General features: G+C 35.0%; 1 pseudogene; it reads right to left on the bottom strand.

Moving 5' to 3' along the window:
• Positions 1-1,204: 1,204 nt before the first annotated feature.
• The window catches only part of LOC123564062 (transmembrane channel-like protein 7), an 86,243-nt pseudogene continuing 65,383 nt past the window's right edge, over positions 1,205-22,064 (bottom strand).

The following is a 22,064-nucleotide window of genomic DNA, read 5'->3' as shown; positions in this document are numbered from 1 at the left end:
AAACCGTTAGCGAACAGCATGGACCCTGACCAGACTGCGCGGATGCGCAGGCTGGTCTGGATCCATGCTGGTCGCAAACCCACTATGTTGGTTTTCCCATGGCACGGCTCACATCACTTTGAGAATGTTGTGTCCTTTGAACTGTTGAGACACATGCTAGGAATAGCTAAAAAGTTGCAGTAAATGTACCTTAAATGGTTTTCATGAAACCCCTTCCCCAAATTCTTATATTCTTTCACCAGTTATAGGTGCAGGTGGGAATACCTGGTTAAAGGGCAACTGATATAAAGGAACTATCAAGGTATTTTTTTTTTATCCAGTTTTACTTGAAAAAAATAATTACAGCACAAATCTTCTACATAGATGTAAGTTCATTTTATGTCATTTACAGCATGAAAGCCATCTAACATCCCAGGGTGTAAAATGTTTTCCAGCACCGGCAAAAACACCAGAAACTCTTGTACAGTATGCAAAAATAAAACTGTTCTCAGCATGAAACACTTTCCACGTTTGTAGTCGGAAAGATGGATATGAAACTTAATGTCAAGATTTACATTTGTAATTTGTTTGGGTCTGTATATTTTCAATACCTGCCTTTATTGCATAGCATTGTTTGGAAAACTTTAAAAACTTTTTGAGTCATAGAGCAGATTATCTTATAAGTAAGCAAAATTGAAAAGAGCTAAAAGCAAAATAATACTACAAAATGGGGGACAATTCAGATTGTCATTATAAATAATATGTTAAAATTTTGAGCCACACCATGAGAAAACTGACTTAGTGCATTTGCGACAAGCATGGATGCAGACCAGCCTGCACATCAGCGCAGTCTGGTCAGGTTCTATACTGTTCGTTTTCAAAGCCTAATGAAATTAGAGAAACTGTTTGCGAACAGCTTGGATCCTGTCCAGCCTGCGCAGATGCATAGGCTGGTCTGGATCCATGCTGGACGCAAATGTACTATGTTGGTTTTCTCATGGTGCAGCTCAAATGGATTTCACTGACACAGCTTTTGAGATTTTTACACTGGCAATAACTAAAGCTGGACCATGTGGTGAATTATGAAATCTTTGAGGCTGACATCAATTTGTTTTCTAGGTTTCTAATATTTCTGTTTGGTAGTATTTTGAAATTTTACAGTATTTTTACTCTAATCTTTTAACATGTACAACATTATGTATTTCACTCTAGAAAACTAACCTGATTATTTCATTTTAATCAATTTTTATTCTTTGGTAATATATGTTTCAATTGTGCATATTAACAATAATTTTGATTTTTAATATATTTCACACATGGTCATTAAAATAACTTACATATATACATTGTATATATATACAGAGAGAGAGAGAACTTAAAATGCACTGATAAATGTTTACAAACTCCCGGATATAAAAATGCCGTAAATATTTTTTAAATATCACTTAAATACAACCTTTGTTATACATGCAATGACAAACAATTTCAAGACACTCGACATGGAAGACAGTAGACTGTACAACATATTCAACATGGAAAAATACAAAATATCACATACTGAAACAAGAGGGCCATGATGGCCCTATATCGCTCACCTGTTATCATTGCACTTGAGAACAAGAAGGTCCTCAGAAAAAATATCTAAGACCAAAGGACAGGAACAACAAAGGGAAGAAATTTAACCAAAAAGAAAAAAAATGCTTACAAGGTACAGATATGTCAAAATACACCTAAAAATTAGAGGTACCATCCATGTTGTATCACCGAAAAGTGGTCTCGGTTTTTCCCTACAGCCAATAATAAAAAAGTTACTAAAAATAAGCTATTTATAGTAACGTAAAAGGGAAGTAATTAAAACAAGAGGGCCATGATGGCCCTATATCGCTCACCTGTTATCATTGCACTTAAGGACAAGTCTTCAAGGTCAAAAGATCATAATAGAAATCAATCAAAAGAATTATGAGAAAATATAGTTGAAATTTTCTTTAAGTAACTTTAAAAACAAGATTTGAAAACTTTTTGTAGAGGTCCACTAGGCAATGCTACATGTCAAATATCTAAGCTCTTCTGGTTTATTTTTAGAAAATTTTGAAGATTTTTCTATGTACAATCAAGTAACCCCATGGGGCATGGTCAATTTGACCCCAGGGTCATGATTTGAATAAACTTTGTAAAAGTCTAATAGGCAATGCTACATGTCAAATATCTAAGATCTAGGCCTTCTGGTTTATTTTTAGAATTTTTTTTTAAGATTTTCCTGTGTAAAATCAAGTGACCCCTAGGGCGGAGTCAATTTTGACCCCGGGGGACAAGGTTTGAACAAATTTTGTAGAGGTCCACTAGGCAATGCTACATGTCAAATATCTAGTCTCTAGGCCTTCTAGTTTATTTTTAGAAAATTTTTGAAGATTTTCCTATGTAAAATCAAGTGACCCCTGGGGCGGGGTCAATTTTGACCCAGGGGGTCATGATATGAACAAATTTTGTAGAGGTCCACTAGGTAATGCTACATGTGAAATATCTAAGCTCTAGGCCTTCTGGTTTATTTTTAGAAAACTTTTGAAGATTTTCCTATGTAAAGTCAAGTGACCCCTAGGGCGGGGTCAATTTTGACCACCGGGTCATAATTTGAACAACTTTAGTAGAGGTCCAATAGGCAATGCTACATGTCAAATATCTAAGCTCTAGGGCTTCTGGTTTTTGAGAAGAAGATTTTTTAAATATTTTCCTATGTAAAATCAAGTGACCCCTGGGGCGGGGTCAATTTTGACCCCGGGGGCCATGATTTGAACAAATTTTGTAGAGGTCCACTAGGCAATGCTACATGTGAAATATCTAAGCTCTAGGCCTTCTGGTTTATTTTTAGAAATTTTTTGAAGATTTTCCTATGTAAAATCAAGTGACCCCTGGGGCGGGGTCAATTTTGACCCCGGGGTCATGATTTGAACAATTTTAGTAGAGGTCCACTAGGCAATGCTACAGGTCAAATATCTAAGCTCTAAGGCTTCTGGTTTTTGAGAAGAAGATTTTTTAAGATTTTCTTATGTAAAATCAAGTGACCCCTGGGGCGGGGTCAATTTTGACCCCGGGGTCATGATTTGAACAAACTTGGTAGAGGTCCACTAGGCAATGCTTCACACCAAATATCTAAGCTCTAGGGCTTCTGGTTTTTGAGAAGAAGATTTTTAAAGTTTTTTCCTTTCGGTTGCCATGGCAACCAGTGTTCTGCATGGAATTCAATTCTTTGAACAATTTTGAAAGGGGGCCATCCAAGGAACATCCCTGTGAAGTTTCATCAAAATTGGCCTGTTGGTTTAGGAGGAGATGTTGTTTAAAGGAAAGTGTGGACGGACGTACAACGGACGGACGTACAACGGACGGACGTACAACGGACGGACGGACGGACGGACGGACGCCGGACGGTGAGCGATCACAATACCTCACCCTGAGCACTTTGTGCTCAGGTGAGCTAAAAACAAATTATTGTAAGTGAACAAAATAAGGACCTGCCAAATAAATCTGTTGACATAAATGAAATTTCAGATCAGTATCTTCATTAGTTACGGAGAAATACCCAGTTTAATTTGAAATAAAGGGAGGTAATTTGACATAAAATCAGTCCATAGTTATCTACCCTGATTGGCTCAGTCCAACTTATGACAATAATGAAATTTCAAATATGTCCTATAAGTACTTACTGATATAAATCCATTTTGATTACAATCAGGGGAGGTAATCAGATATAAAATAACTCTGGAACCTATGATTGGATCTGATTTGTCATGGAATTCAAGATCTATTGTTGTTGAAGATATTTTGGAAGTTTGTATCAAATCAAACCATAAATGAAGTCTCTATATGGCTGCAAAAGCCAAAATAGCCAATTTTGGACCTTTCAGTGGCCATAACTCTGGAACCCATTAAGGGATCTGGCCGGTTTAAAAAAAGAACCGAGATCTTATGGTGACACAAGTTTTGTGCAAGTTTGATTAAATTCAAATCATAAATGAAGCTTCTATTGTGCAGACAAGGTCAAAATAGCTAATTCTGGCCCTTTCAGGTGCCATAACTCTCGAACCCATAATGGAATCTAGCCGGTTTAAGAAAGGAACCAAAATCTTATGGTGATACAAGTTGTGTGCAAGTTTGGTAAAAATCAAATCATAAATAAAGCTGCTATTGTGCAGACAAGGTCAAAATAGCTAATTTTGGCCCTTTCAGGGGCCATAACTCTGGAACCCATAATGGGATCTGGCCGGTTCAAGAAAGGAACCGAGATCTTATGGTGATACAAGTTGTGTGCAAGTCTGGTTAAAATAAAATCGTAAATGAAACCACTATCGTGCAGACAAGAAATTGTTGACGGACGGACGGACGGACGGACTGACGGACGCACAGACGACGGACGAAGGGTGATCACAAAAGCTCACCTTGTCACTATGTGACAGGTGAGCTAAAAACAATGCTTTGATCATAAGGACACTATTACACTATTGGCACACGACATACTGTATATACAGACATTTTGTGAAAGTTCACTATTTCTACAAACAGAATTAGCTGATGTGGTATTATATATTAATTAACGTAACTTCTTTGCAAACACGGCGGAAGACCCAAGGTGCCCCTCCAGACACTACTTCATCAATGGTGGGCATCTTGGTAGAACCGCCATCATTCAATAAGCTAGCTGGATGGCTTGCTCACATGAAAGAATTCTACACCCGAAGCTACATTTAAATCCTATAGTGATGAAAGGGGCATGCAATATTAAAGGCAGCAACCTTAACCACTCCGCCCTTCAAGAATGTAACAGTAGTACTTCAAGCAAACAATCAGATACATGAATTTTTGATGCTAAAAATACAAAATTCGCAGTATTTATATACATTGCACAAAGTCTTATCATGCCCATAAAAAAAACTTAAGAACTATTTTATATGAATTTATTTTCAGATCTAAATGTAAAAGAAAAACACAGTTTGTTGTTAACCTTAAATATAGAATATACACTGTAAGTGAATTCCATATGAGGCTAGACCAAATTTATCTTACGCACTACCTTTATGTGAAAAAAGATCGTTTCTTTTTTCTCATTTTATTTTATGAATTTAAGGTAACTGACTGATATATCCGAGAACTGATCTTAGTATCTTGATGGTCATTCCCTTGCAATGATTGTGACTACAGAACAAAATTAAATGAAATGTTTTCAAAATTTTGATGGTGGTAGTGAAAACATTTAAAGCTGAAAAAAAAAAAAGCATTCTGTACGTGTTATTTTTTGATACATAAGGATTAATTCAGCATTTTCTAGTGTTCGTAACTAACTTCCATGAAAACAATTCTGTGAACAGAAACAAGGGAAGTAACTCTTGTAAAATGCAAAGTGAATCCGACAGCAGTGTATGGAAAACATATGGTTTTCAACTGACCAAATAAACAGGCAGATGTTAGTAGGAGGTAAAATAATATTGATTCTATTTCCATCAAACACATACTTGCACCAAATCATATAACCATACACAAGATATAGTTTTTCTAAAAATCTAAAAATTTACATAATTATAATAATGTAAATTGCACAAATTTCTTATCATGCCCATATAATCATATAAACTACATGTTGAAACATGTAGCATTTAACTCAGCTGTAAAAAAAGTGTATAGTCTGTGCACTTTTCTGTAAATTTCAAACCGATAAAAACATGCTTTACAGTGAAACACCACTAGCTTGAACATCAATGACTCCAGCATGCAGGCTCATTCAAGCCATTCATGCAGTCGCAGCTGTTTTCTCAAAAAGATTCTTGCATTTTCATTGGATAAAAGGTGGTCACATGGTGACCCTGGAGGGTCAATAGATTTTCATGTTATTTTTGGCTAAAGAAAGTGGCCAATAAAACAAATCAATTATAGGGTTTGTTTGTGAACCTCCACAGAAATAAGTGTGGTAAGAATGATAAATATGGGAACTCAGCTAACGCCTTACCCACCTCCATTTAGCATACTGACCCCCACATATTTCCATGCACAGTCACTAACAAACTCAATAGTTAATGTTTAGATCTCTTGGAACCCTAAAAAAATACAAGCATTTTGCTCATCCCCTTATAACTTTGAGCAATAGGTTTTTTACTGTTTATTCCATTCTTTGTATAGGATCCACTGCACAGTACCCATGCACTCCTAGCAGGCAGCAGTGATGTCATTTCCTAGAGAAACTCATCTGAACTCTCCAAAATGACTCATACAAGGAGTACACCCCAATCTCAATTTCTCTCACTCGATTATAAGATTGCATAGGTTGTTAAATGTCATCAGAACACAGGTAGAAGATGAAGTTCAAGTCTCCGCATGCATCAGTACTTCATTCACTCTGGCTAATAAAAACTGTTTATCTTTGGATACCTGTAAATTAAAGAATTCTACATCATTAGAAGGGTTTTTTTTCCAGATTCGTTTTTTATAATCATGGTTGAGAACTGGTCAGGATTCCTTCTACCGTTTATTATTAATACTATATATGATAAGAGCAAATGAACAATCAAGATGTTTTAACTGACTACTGAAAACAATGTGCACTTGGAGAAATAGGGGAAAAATGTTATGCAGAGTATTAATCTCTCTCTGTGTTTTTGTTTTGTTTTGTTTTAAAACAACATTACCATTTTAAGTTGATCACTGAGAATTTCCTCTCTTCTTTTGTATCCTGATCCCAGTAACCAGAAATAGTACATGAGCAAACTGAAACATAAAGTAACAGATTATTCTTTGGCTGGGACACAACTTTCTAGCCATAATGGCACACCTAGTAATGGTCCAGGGTTCATTACAAAACTAGGGTGTGTCCTTTTTATTAAATAGGTACACTGCTGTATGAAACTGACGGAAGAATGTGCTGACCTTTCAGGGGATCAAATACGGGTCTCAGATACAAATTCTAACTACTCTTCCACCTACGTTTTATTATGGGCTTACGGCTATCAAGCAAACCCTAAAACTAAGAAAGAAGGAAGCACGCTGGCCCAGCCTACACCAGACATTTCATGTAAATTTATGTATCATCTTCATAATTATGTGTATAATCATGTCTAATGTTCTAGGCCAGTTGTGCTAACTTAATCAAAATATAGTCTGAAGTTGTATTGTTGTTTCTTTAGTGTAGATTTAGAGATAAATAAGCGGTTAATGTACAGCCGGGACATACTTTCTGGCCATAATGGTACACCTAGCACAATAATAGTTCTGGGGCCATTGTGAAACTAGGGTGTGCCCTTTTTATTATATACACTGCTATATGATGGTGACGCAAGAATGAGCTGACCTGTCACTGACTGGAAGTGTGCCAGTAACTTTATTTGGAACATTGTGCCAGTAACACTTGAAAACATCATGTTTTATTTATGTAACTGTAACATTACGATGTTACTATTTATAGAAAGGTATATAATAAATATATAAATTTCTATGACATTTTACAAAATGAAGCCTACAATAACATGTATCCTATAATTCTGTAAAAGCTATCAAAAAATACAAGCAATTTTAAAAAGACATTTTGATCTTACATGTATAACAATCAAATTTTCTTTTTATTTCATGTTTTGACTAAATTTACTCATTTTCTTACCAGTGAAAACTATATTAAATTTTGATAATTTTCACATTGTTTGTTTGTTTGTTTTGGGTTTAACAACATTTTTCAACAGCAGTTCAGTTATTTAATGGCAGGCAGTTAACCTAACCAGTGTTCCTGGATTCAGTACCAGTACAAACCTGTTTTCCTCACTGTAACTTCCCAACATGAAACAGTGGTAGGGGACGAATGATTTCAGACACAATGACTTTCAAGTTTTATCAAATTGTCATGGAGAACATACGCCTCGCCCAGGACTCGAACTCACAACCCCATAATCTGTAGATCTGCGCTCTCCCCATTGAGCTAAGCGGGCGGGCAATTTTCACATTGTAATACCAGATATATTTCCCTCTAACATTTAAATAATTCACTGCAAAACATGTTATTTAGTACAGTATATCTTACCATAATATAATAATAGCAGGTACAAGAAAGGCCACAGAACTAAGAAAGAGCAGTATATCTCTGAGTGTCTCTGGCCATGATTTCACTGTGTTAGATAAAGAATCAAACATTGTGTAGTTGGATGAACTATATACACGAAATGGCCCACAGCTCTGACTTGGTGCAATACTGAAATATGAATAAAAATAGAGCCATTAAACACTTCTGATTTTTAAAATGGCGATGCAAAAAATAATTCTGGGAAATTTCAGAAAATAAATTCATAGTAAAGTTAATATTTTGTGGTCTCTTATCAGCTTGAAGGATAGAGTGAAGATTTTTACTTTATTCAGTACAAAATCAAAACAATGAAAAGAAGATGCGACGTTTCCACAAATGGCAAATGTAATATTTAGTATTCACAAGTGAGAGAACTTTCTAAATACTCGGACAGCATTATTCTCTACACATTCATGTATTAACTATTTGTAAAATAAGACAGACATGCATACACAATGAATTCTTGGGACAAACAATCACAATGTAGAAGCTAAAGGAATATAATATTTTGAAAGACAGCTGTTCACTTTTGCTCAGAAAGATGTATTAGTTTATCAAGGTCTCCTTTTATAAATTGCAAGTCCACAGTTTGCACTACTGACTGGTTTACAGAAAGGTTTGTTGTGCTAAAGTCAAAATATGAAAGAAAACAAGGAGCTGCGTTCAATAAACGCTTGATGCCCCCGGTGGCAGCCTTGTCAATACAAAACAACCTAAGTCCAAAACGAGGTCAAGTTCAAGGTCAAACTGAGGTCAGGTGATGTCTGAAGATGAGGAATGGTCACAGGTTACATCTGCATTAGTATCAAGTCATTCTAGTAAGTGGTATTGATGCTAGACGAAACGGTCCAATTTGGTTAACGGATGCACGAAGGAAGAACGGATGAACGAATGAATGGACAGGACAATCACTATATGCCTCCCGCATCAGTAGATGCCGGGGGCATAAAAATACTCAGATATTTGGTGATTTTGTAAACTACATGTATCTCTATAAGGTATCTAGAATGTTGACCCTAAAATGGCCGTCACTTTTTTTCAAGGGACGTAAATATTGCAAAAACTGGAAACTTTCTAAATGTTTAACAAAGAATAGAAGAAGTACCTGCTAATCATATATCCTACGGGAACTGTAGCCAGTATGAAGGAGACTAACAACACAAACATGAACAGTGAGTGTGACCTTGACGTGCGGTATGCCTGCTCCGTGTGTGCACAATTCTTCAGCAACGTCCACTACAAACACAATATACATTAAACCAGAGCTTTATATCTTTACTTTCTACACGGACAGTTATTTTCATCCTAAAACTGGCGTTAATTAAAATATCAATAGTTAATAAAGAGATATCACACACCGAACACATCCGTATGGAAAAATATTGAATACAGATGTTTTCCAGTTCAAAAGTAACTTAATGAAGAACAAAAATGAGTATGTAAAAATTCTAACTTATTAGCGTACTTAATGTGGCATGATGGGCATCTTACTGCACACAGTGTGTTTCTGGTGAATGTTTTATAAAAGCAATTTTTTATTGCTGTGCATTTAAATGTGTTTAATTAATGATAAGTAATTATTTGAAGTTGATGCTTTAGAAATAAAGAAATCGGACTAATAAAATAACAGTTCTTTTCTTCAATCTTCTACGCAGTGATCTCCCTTACCTATATTTAGGGATTTCTGGAGCAGAAGGGAAGCAACTTTTCTTAAAAAGACTGCCCCACTCAAAACAAGAAAAGTCGTATTTGGAAACTTATTATTTCTTACTAGTAACAGGAAGAGTTTGGTATATTTAGTTAAAAGCTATAATTTCCTCCATCCTTTTTACACACGCATTTACTTGAAAAATGCGTATAATTCCACTTCAATTAGAAACTGCTCTATCTAGAACACAACCGAATACAAAATTATGTTCTAACTAACTTTAATGTCCCGCTCCCTTATTTCTGGGATTTCCACTGCAATTACAAAAAAAGTTTTTCCAACATATTGTATCATAGACTCAAGTGTTCTCTGAATCCATATCCTGGTTGGTTGGTTTGATACACTATTTTCTTTCTAAATCCATATCTTACCGGTAATTGGTCCGTTTGATGGACTATTTTTTGTAAGTGGTAAGCATGAATGGAAAAATACGCTAGTGCATTAATCTGGAACTTTTGTATCATGTTTGGTTGGTTATTTTACCTTTTTTATCCCCTACATCCTTCAGACTCTGGAGATCCAAAATGTAACACAACCAACTAGACCTGATACAAAATGCCCAGATCAAAGCGCTATTATGACATTCCCTATGATATTAATGATTTAGAAAATATCTCACCTTTCTGAGATAGAAGAAAATAAAGCACTTCATGAATGTCATCAGTGGAATAAGTGGACTGAAAAACATCCCTAGCCTGAAATATATACATGAACATACATACCATAAACTGATAAATATCCATTACTGTAAAATCAGTTCATTTTGAGGGCACAAAATTTCATGCTTTTGCTAAAAGTGACTGTTTCTTTGAGATGTGAATTAAAGAATCCAACCTCTGAAGATAAAATGTAATATCGATGCTTATTTGCCGTATCCACAAAATTAATATAACTATAGTTTTAATTAATAAGTGAAAGATAAATAATTTCAACATACTAAGAGAGTGTTTTAGGTTTACAATGTTTAAAAATAGATCAAATCTACCAGCAGAGTGTTTGTGAGTATATGATATCTAAAAATAGATCAAACCTACCAGCAGAGTGTTTGTGAGTATATGATATCTAACAAGAGCTGTCCGTAAGACAGCCAAGCTCGACTATTCGAAATATTGTCACAGAAGCAGGAAATTATTACCCAAAATGTTAAATATCAAAAGAGTTTTAAGTTCGAAAGGGGACATAATTTGACCAAAATACATATCAGAGTTATGGGACTTGATGCTATCAACTAGTTTTATAACCCCAAAGAAACATGTTAATTTTAAATTCAATATCTGCATTAGTTTTGGGGACAGTAACTTGCATGTAAAACTTTAACCAGAATTTTCTAAGTCCAAAAGGGGGCATAATTTGCTCAAAATACATGTTAAGAGTTATGGAACTTGACCCAGTGAGGTTGGTAATTGACCTAGAAAAAGAATAATAAGTTTCAAAGCTATATGCCTTTTGGTAATAGCTGTATGTACTTGCATGCAAAACTTTAACCAGGATTTTCTAAGTCTAAAAGGGGGCATAATTTGCCCAAAATACATGTCAGAGTTATGGGACTTGGTGCTATCAACTAGTTTTATAACCCGGAAGACACATGTGAAGTTTTAATTTAATATCTGTAGTAGTTTTGGAGAGAGTTACTTGCATGTAAAACTTTAACCAGGATTTTCTGAGTCCAAAAGTGGGCATAATTTGGCCAAAATACATGTCAGAGTTATTGGACTTGACCCAGTGAGGTAGGTAATTGATCTAGAAAAAGAAAAAATAAGTTTCAAATCTATATGCCTTTTAGTAATAGCTGTATGTACTTGCACGCAAAACTTCAACCAGAATTTTCTAAGTCCAAAAGGGGGCATAATTTGGCCAAAATGAAGGTCAGAGTTATGGGACTTGATGCTATCAACTAGTTTTATAACCACGAAGACACATGTGAAGTTTCAATTCAATATCTGTATTAGTTTTGGAGATAGTAACTTGCATGTAAAACTTTAACCAGAATTTTCTAAGTCCAAAAGGGGGCATAATTTGCTAATGTTAGAGTTATGGAACTTGACCCAGTGAGGTTGGTAACTGACCTTGAAAAAGAATAAATAAGTTTCAAAGCTATATGCCTTTAAATGATAGCTGTATGTACTTGCATGCAAAAACTTAACCAAGGTGTGACGCTGACACCGACGCCAGGGTGAGTAGAATAGCTAGACTATTCTTCGAATAGTCGAGCTAAAAATAGATCAAACCTACCAGCACGGTGTTTGTGAGTATATGATATCTAACAAGAGCTGTCTGATGACAGCGCGCTCGACTATTCGAAGAATTGATTGAAGAGCGGGGTCAAAATATTTCAACAGATATTCAGACAAAAGAAATAAATAGATTAGACAAACAATGTTCCTGTATTACTTTGATTTCGATAAGTCTTGCACTAAATGGCAATATATGAGCCAATTTCAAAGTCCAAAAAGGGCCATAATTCAGTCAAAATAGTTATGTACTCTTGCCTACAGATGGAAATCATAATAATAAACAAGTGTTCAAAGTTTAAAAGCGGTATGTCAAATAGTTTTGACAAAACATGGACTTGTATGAAAACAGAACCAATTTCAAAGTCCAAAAAGGGCCATAATTCAGCCAAAATAGATGACAGAGTTATGTTCTCTTTCCTACAGATAGAGACTATTATACTAAACAAGTGATAAAAGTTTCAAAGCCATATGTCAAACACTTTACAAAAAATATGAACTGGTACGAAAAACTTAACCACGATTTCTAAGTCAAAAGGAGCCATAATTCAGCCAAAATCCTTGATGGAGTTATGTGCTCTTGCCTATAACTGGACATGGCGATGGTAAACAAGTGTTGAAAGTTTCAAAGCTTTATCTCAAAAGACTTTGTCTAAATATGAACTGGTACGAAAAACTTAACCAAGATTTCTAAGTCGAAAGGGGCCATAATTCAGCCAAAATCCCTGATGGAGTTATGTACTCTTGCCTATAACTGGCCATGGTGATGGCAAACAAGTGTTGAAAGTTTCAAAGCTTTATCTTAAAAGACTTTGTCAAAATATGAACTGGTACAAAAAACTTAACCATGATTTCTAAGTCAAAAGGGGCCATAATTCAGCCAAAATCCTTGATGGAGTTATGTGCTCTTGCCTATAACTGGCCATGGTGATGGTAAACAAGTGTTGAAAGTTTCAAAGCTTTATCTCGAAAGACTTTGTCAAAATGTGGACTGGTACAAAAAACTTAACCAAGGTGTGACGCCGACGCCGACACCGACGCCGACGCCGTGGTGAGTAGGATAGCTCTACTTATTCTTCGAATAGTCGAGCTAAAAATAGATCAAACTTACAAGCAGAGTGTTTGTGAGTATATGATATCTAAAAATAGATCAAACTTACCAGCAGAGTGTTTGTGAGTATATGATATCTAAAAATAGATCAAACCTACCAGCAGAGTGTTTGTGAGTATATGATATCTAAAAATAGATCAAACTTACCAGCAGAGTGTTTGTGAGTATATGATGTCTATAACATTCTGAGGTAAATCAAACTCCTGTGGTCCTAGTCTCTTTACCAGACCAACTGTCTGACCATAACTATCATATATTAATCTGAAATGCATAAAATATGTAACATCAGTCCCGAGGAACATGGCAAAAAAAATAGTGTTTGTTTAAATCAAGCTATCTTGTTAGCCATGGCGGGGTAACTATACCATGAAATTAAGTTAATAGGTACAGTAAATTAAAAATAAAGTATCTTCATATATTCAATATATATATATTTTATTTTTTGGCTCAAGTTTTTGCTTTGCCCTACTGACACCTGAAGCAAAAGAGGCTATATATATATATATATATATATATCATCCTTTGAAGTAAGTACTAGGCCATAGCATCATCCAGTTATTGACTTGGGAAGCTATTTTCCGCTATAAATTGAATGTGACCTTCGACCTCCCAACCCAAAAATAACAAGCAAATTCAATGAATTGGTATCCCCCACCAAAAGGGTTTGCGGTGAGGAATGGCAAAAAAATATACCTGGCAAAAAGTTAAGGATGTTACTAAGAAGCAAATAATTTCATTAGTCAAAATCATTTTAACAGAAAATTAATGTTTTTTTTTTGGGGTGGGGTGTGGGGGGGGGGGGAGGCAGCAGGGGTGACTGGGTGAGGATATAAAACTTCACATGTTGATTACAAATACTGATGGAAAATTAAAAATTAAAAAAAAATTAAAAATAAAAAATGTGGGTGGGGGGTGAAGAATATAAGAAGTTTAATGAAATTCTACCAATTGGTTGGTTTGTTATGTACAAATCTGTTGATTTTTTAACAATTAAAGGGCAATAACTCTAAAGGAAACTGAATCCAAAAAAAACAAGAGGACCATGATGGTCCTGAATCGCTCACCTGTTCCCACATGACCCAGTTTTGAGTATGACGTCGTTTTTTTCTATTATTTGACATAGTGACCTAGTTTTGAGCTCATGTGACCCAGTTTTGAACTTGACCTAGATATTATCAAGATAAAAATTCTGACCAACTTTCATGAAGATCCATTGAAAAATATGGCCTCTAGAGAGGTCAAAAGATTTTTCTAATTTTAGACCTACTGACCTAGTTTTTGACCGCAGTTGACCCAGCTTCAAACCTGAACTAGACATCATCAAGATGAACATTCAGACCAACTTTCATACAGATCCCGTGAAAAGTATGGCCTCTAGAGAGGTAACAAGGTTTTTTTTATTATTTGAGCTACTGACCTAGTTTCTGAAGGTACGTGACCCAGTTTCAAAACTGACCTACATATCATCAAGATGAACAGTCTGACCAATTTTCATGAAGATCCATTCAAGGGTATGGCCTCTAGAGAGGTCACAAGGTTTTTCTATTTTAAGACCTACTGACCTAGTTTTTGATCGCAGTTGACCCAGTTTTAAACTTGACCTATATATCATCAAGATAAACATTCAGACCAACTTTCATACAGATCCCATGAAAAATTTGACGTCTAGAGAGGTCACAAGGTTTTTTCATTATTTGACCTACTGACCTACTTTTTGATAACACGTGAACCACTTTCGAACTTGACCTAGATATCATCAAGATGAACATTCTGACCAATTTTTATGAAGATCCATTCACACGTATAGCCTCTAGAGAGGTCACAAGGTTTTTCTATTTTTAGACCTACTGACCTAGTTTTTGACCGCACGTAACCCAGTTTAAAACTTGACCTAGATATCATCAAGATGAACATTCAGACCAACTTTCATACAGATCACGTGAAAACTATGGCCTCTAGAGAGGTCACAAGGTTTTTCTATTATTTGACCTACTGACCTAGTTTTTGAAGGCACGTGACCCAGTTTCAAACTTGACCTAGATATCATCAAGGAGAACGTTCTGACCAATTTTCATGAAGACCTTGTGAAATATATGGCCTCTAGAGAGGTAGCACGTGAACCAGTTTCGAACTTGACCTAGATATCATCAAGGTGAACATTCTGACCAACTTTCATAAAGATCCCACAAAAAATGTGACCTCTAGAGTGGTCACGAGCAAAAGTTTACGCACGCACGGATGCACGGACGCACGCATGAACGGACGACGGACGCTGCGCGATCACAAAAGCTCACCTTGTCACTATGTGACAGGTGAGCTAAAAATTGACGGGCATCATCACAGTATGCTGGTTCATGTTTATTTCAAGTTTTATGAAATTCTGATAGTTACTGAGAAATGGCTGCAGACGGACGTTTTTGGGCGTTTTTCATTAAATTGAGGGCAATAACTCTAAGGGAAATTGACCAATCCAAAAAAAAAACTTGACGGGCATCATTGCAGTATGTTGGTTCATGTTTATTTCCAGTTTCATGAAATTCTACCTGCTAGTTACTGAGAAATGGCTGCGGACGGACGGACAATGCCATTTCAATACCCCCCATCCCAATTTCATCGGCGGGGGATAATAAGGGTCATCTACTGACCACACAATCACTCTAAGAAGTCTGATGGCATTAGGCCAGAGCCAAAATATTAATTAGAGGTCATTTTTAGTCTAAAGTCACCATGTCCTTGACCACTGACCTAATTTTAAATAACAAAACAATAAGGGTCATAATTAAATTTACCACAGACAATGATACTATAAAGTTTGGCAGTGGTAGGCTAAATTATTCTCTAATTCAAGTTTCAAAACCATTTTCAGTCTTAAGGTCACTGTGACCTTCACCTTTTGACTTTCTGACCAACCAACCAGTAGAAAAACAGACAAACGAGCAAACAATTATCCCAACTTCTTTGAAGGTGGACAAAATTAAAACCTATGCTTAGATAATTTTAATGAGCAACTGAAACAGCATCAGACTTATATTTTCTTCTTGCTGAATTACTTTCTTTCTGTTAGAAAGATTGTCACCAAAATCCACTGACCTTCTAGGCAACTGCACAAAAACTATAATGCTCGTTTCTACCACTAGATCTAACAATACCAACTTGTAGATCTGTTGACCTACATATGTCTCCCAGCACTGAAATATATTTTGTACTCAAAAATTCAATATATAAGAAATATAACTGACACAAGCAAAATAAATCGACTTCAGAAACAAAGATTGTTCGGTGTATAAAACTTTCTTTTTCAAGATGAACATACTGTGAAATCATTAATATTCGTGGGGGACTAATTTTTGTGGATTTCGTGGTTATATCAATCCAAGAAATTTAATCCCAACGAACAAGTAAATTCCCATTCATTTTATGTTCAAAAGTTGAAATCCACAAATATTCATATCCCCCATGAAATTGCCGTTTTGACCAAAACCACGAAATTTCATGCCCACGAAATTAAATGGTTTTACAGTAATCTATTTCGATAAATCAAAGTCTGTGAAAAAGTATAGAGGATATCTGTTTGTTTCAGTGTAAGATCGAAATATATTTTACCGAGCGAATACTATAGTACATGTATAATGTGATATTTTCTTGAGTGGCACAGTCATGAATGAAAATGTGAAATTATGATATTCACAAGTGATATCAATCTTACACAAACAAATAAATTTTCCTTTTAAACGTTTTTAATGAATTCAACAGATCTTACCCTATCATGCTTCATTACATTATATCACTGTGAATATCGGTATATTGAAACAAAATTCTGCATTTGGTTTATTGGGCTGGCTTATTTCATGAGAATTCAGGGACGGCGAAATCGGATTTGGACTTGCTTGTCAGTTTGTCATTTGCTAATTTTTACTTGTCTATGGAAGATTATTTATGCAAAAATTCTATTATTGTATTTGATCAAACGCTTTATGATTAATGACAACTATTATTGCATTTGGTAAAGTGCTTTATTGTTGATGACAAACATTATTGCATTTGGTCAAATGCTTTATGATTCATGACAAACATTCAATTGCATTTTGTCAAATGCTTTATGATTGTAGACAAATGTATGTTATGTAACGCAATTTTGATGAATATAAACACTATATGCTTGGTGTTTGATAACATACTTCCTGCATAGCTCTATATCAAATGTTCGCATGCATATACTTCTATTAGTCTGATGCACAGAATAAATCAACTGTTTGCATGTATGACCATACTTTGATTTTGTAAAGTAGCTCTTCCATAATGCGTTTGCATTAATTACAGTTTTTAAATAGGAAAAAAAGAAATTTCGACACTTGGCACAGCGACAATGCACTATCCACCATACACTAAGTTCCTTGACTTCAACGAAGCCGGGAACCGGCAAATTTTGATAAATTTTAACGCTAGGGGCGCCACATGTCCTAAAATTATAAGGACTGTTCCCCAGGCTTGTTCAATTGCTATAAAGGAACAACAACGAACAAGTTCTTTTAAATTGCCAGTATGTTTTAAAAATAAAAATTGTTTCTTCACTAACTTGCTTACAATCTATCCAAACAACATATAGAGTACCTTCCATGTGAAAAAAAAACTTACAGAAAATGTCATAATCGTAAAGGAAAAAAATGTGAAAATGAAAGTAAGATAGATCTCCGGTTCTAAATTTAGCGCGTTCAAACGTGGTTATTAATAAAACCCGGCCCGGCCCAAACCACGGAAATAGCCGATTCTGATTGTACGGAAACCACCGGAAACTTACGGACGGAAGGCTAATATAATTACGAATGATATCGTGTCGATATCATCTTACATATTTAGAATTGAGTAAAAAAAAAACACTGAACTTTATGATGCCCGCGAGGAACTTCTTTGATGAATGGGTTAAAACTGCGTGTTCTTTCTGGTAGCAAAAACGTCTTAATATAATTTGTAATCTTGTACACAGGAAATCGTTATACATAGCGTTGTTTTGACGAGCCTTCTAATTAGTTCCCGATATTTTGTATCGTTATCATTATATACTATCTTATAATCACGTTTTGTCCAAAAAGTTGTTATATTTCGAAGAAAGGAATTCCTCTCGGGCCTCAAAGAGTTTTTGTTTCACCTGTGCATTCCCAAAGCCTAAATAATTCTTTGTGTCCGGTAACATGCCTAAAAAAATAGGTAGTAAAAAGGCAGGATTTTTTATACTTTTTTGTTCAATGAGACTTTACGGAAATTATTTTTATGTCAAAAAAAAAAAAAATGAATACGAATAATTTCTAATATCACTGACAATTTTTAGAGAATAGAATGAGCAGTTTTTTAAAACTTTTTATTAAAAAGTTTTTAAAAAATCTCAAAGACCATAAAACAAATATATAGAAACAAATAGTGAGATAGGTTTGTTCACGCAGGATTCTGAGTATCTCTTGAACTTAGTCGACTGAATTGACGTACGATGAAAGTCACAAATTGAATATATTGTGGTACATTGCAGTTTGTGGCATAATCGATTTCATATTCGGCAGGTTCCTATAATGTTTTAATATATATATATATATATTTTTTTTTTTTTTTTTTTTTAAGTTTGCAAGTGATCTCTGAATAAACTGACTTACTTAAGTTATATTCAAATTAGTTCAAAACTATATAGAGTAGAATCGAGATATAAATTTTACCTTTTTTCATTTATGTACAGATGTCTCGTAAACCGGAGGTCGCGGGGTCGAATCCTGTCAGCGGATTTTGACCGTGACTCCAACAGTCCCTTCTTTCGGTGCGAGTACTGGTTACTTTCCAGGAAGCAGTCATCGAGTGTATTTCACATTAGTTGGTGAACCAAAACTTGACGCGAAAAAGAAATCTTTTAAATGGGAACAAAATTACCATTTAACTGCACTCAATATACAGAACGATTCACACTGTTTCGTGAAAAAAGACCAAGTAAACTTGAACTTGTTAAGGTTCGTTTGGATATTTACCAATGCTCTACACTTTCAGATTATGAATTTAGATACTTCAAAATTAAACTTCAATGGTTAGACATATCTTGCAAAACTTTGCAATTTATTTAGGTTGATTTGATATATTATTGTATACAGAATGCCTTTTCAGTCAGTTTGCTAGTGCTCGGCATTTTTGATACATAACAACTGTAGGATCGTTTGAGCCCGCTAATCATAATTTACAAATAAATCTCGAAAAAGCACACCGGAAGTGAACTGTACTTGGATCTATATTGAGCAGCTTTAATGCTGTCGCATTCTGAGACCTTACGTTTTGTGAGTTTTTCATTGGTAGAACCAAACCTATTGTAATTATGCAAATAAAACTGTTGCTCTTCTTTTGTATATACCGAGTAATTGTACGATAGTTTGCAGTTTTTTACGAAAGATCTGAGTGTAATTTTTCAGCTATAATTGGTTTGTTAAACTGCCCATGTGTGGCCAAATCCATAAAGCATCTCAGAAAAGTTTTAACCTTACAATTTTTTTTTTCAACTTTACGGTAAAGAAAGTGTAATGAGCGGTATTTTCCAGAAACAAGTTGCATCCTTCATAACTTGTTTAAATAATAGTAAAAGTTGATCTTCACCCGATATTGCATTGTATTGAAACTCCTTACGCAAATATCGCGTCGAGAAATCACATTTTAGCTCAACCCTAAATATATATGAATTTTATAGGTAGATAAAATGATTTATGTCATTGTTGTACATCTGGGGCGAATTGGTCCCAATCTGAATTATGTTAAATTATGTACTACGGTAAAAGCCAATCTGGGAATTCCTTTTATCACGTGATACCGTTGAACCAATCGGGAAACGGCATCTTCCTTCTTCGTCAGCATTCAAGAGTGAATAGCACGCTTCTTTCTTTAATTTTATTTTGGCTAATTTCTGGTTTTATCTTAGGTGATTTGGTTGAATATCATAAATAGTTGTGACGTTTCTGTTTTACGGAGATTAATTTATTTTTAGGGTTTCCATTATATCCAAAAAGTAATTATGTTTCATTTGGTATAGCAGGCCCATTAAAACCTATATGTTTTCAAATGGAATGACTAAGTAGTGTGTTCTTTTTTCACAAAAAATAGGCCGAGTTCACACATGTATGAACACAAGATAAAGTAATTTAATCCTATGTATAAATAAGCGCATCGTCTTTTAATCAGTACGAAAGTATCGATCTCTCATAGGGAGACACGAAAATGTAATATCACATGCGCAGAAAAACAAAAAAGCGTTGTTGCGCATGTGATATGAAATTATTGTTTTATCATTAAATCTATATTTATAGTCCTTTCCATTGTTCTAGATGTAGTCACATGTTCAACGATAAAAAATCGTATTTTCTCGAAGGCGGAGCCAAACACACATATTGACCTCCAGCTGTGACGTCCACACGTTATTACGTTAAAACAATGCGACGTCGTATACAATTAACCACGAAAGATGACCTAAGGCTGCAGACATTTGTATCTAATGTTTATACTTATGAGTAGGCTGGATTTGATAATAAAACAATTGTCGTTTTTATGTGTGGTCGATATGTGGATTTATCGACCTGTTAAAGCGATATCAAGTCGATAAATTCGCTCGAGGTTGATATTGCTTTTATCAGGCCGATAAATCCACATATGAGCAAAGCCATGAGAAAACCAACATTGTCTATTGCGATTAGTTTTTAGTTTATACAAATTTGTTTTAGCTCGATTGTGACGAAAGCTTCAAGCTTATTGTAACCACTCTCGAGTCCGCTTCCTGGAAAAACCAGTACTGGTGTCATATGAGAAGTCATGGTCGTGACCCCAGTGGGGCTCGAAGCCACGACCTCTGGATTGAGCGGCCAACACCTTATCCACTAGACCACCGCTCCCTATTGCGATTAGAGAAACCGTTAGCAAACAGCATGGATCCTGACCAGACTGGGTGGATGTTGGTTTTCTCATGGCGCGGCTCATATCGACCTCACCAAAAGGCAATTATTGTATAATATCACATGCGCAGAAATTGAAAATAACGATTTTGCGCACGAGATATAAAAACGCTTATGATATATTATTCAAGTTAAACTAATGGGAAAAGTGCATTGGACATTGTGTGGGGTATAATAATTTAACATCTGAATTGCACACATTTGTAATCCATGCTTTAAATGTTCATTTTAAAAACAAAAAAGTTAACATTGTGTGAATAGTTGTATAAGCATATAGCAAAAGCATAGTTCGTAGTCCGACCGGACCGGTTTTTTTTTTTAATTCTGTGTTAAAAAGATATGCTAGTATTATTTCAAATATAAAAGAAAGAGAAATCAAAAATTAAATAATCTAAAAACAAAAATAACGTTAGCAGTAAATTGTTAAAACATGAAAGTTCATTGCTATCACTACCCTCCCATTTATCCGTATTAGATATTTACCGTTTTTTATTGTTTTGTTTTAAAAAGACTGAGCGGACATGTTTCGGGGTGTGTGTGTGGGTGGGTGGGGGGGGTCCGGGTTCGAAACTTTGCGATCGATCTTTCATATTTTATACTCCAGTTCATTCATTTCTACAACTTACTGTAACTCCGGGTACCATCTCCATACAAAATCACCCGGTTTTATTTAAAGCTAAATCATATGATTTATCATTTGAGCAACATTTTGTGATATTTTGTTTTCAGTTTTCTTGTATTTCTGGAACAAAGACCTATTACATAGAGTTATACCTCTTCTGGAAATGTTTACCTTGATATTTTTTTATGAAATTTTGTAATTGCCTCCCTTTAATATGAAAAAAATGTAAAAAGTGGACTATGTTTTTAGATTTTGATATAATTTATTAGTTTATTTAGTTTTATATTCAAATTTGAATACTTCAACAACCTGAAACAAATGGCAAGTATGAAAACAGCGCATAGCTTCGTAGTTCATCTATTTTCG

This window comes from Mercenaria mercenaria, chromosome 2 (assembly GCF_021730395.1).
Source record: "Mercenaria mercenaria strain notata chromosome 2, MADL_Memer_1, whole genome shotgun sequence".
Classification (NCBI taxonomy): domain Eukaryota; kingdom Metazoa; phylum Mollusca; class Bivalvia; order Venerida; family Veneridae; genus Mercenaria; species Mercenaria mercenaria.
Note: the sequence above shows the minus strand (reverse complement) of the source record. Positions and strands in the feature narration are given on the sequence as shown.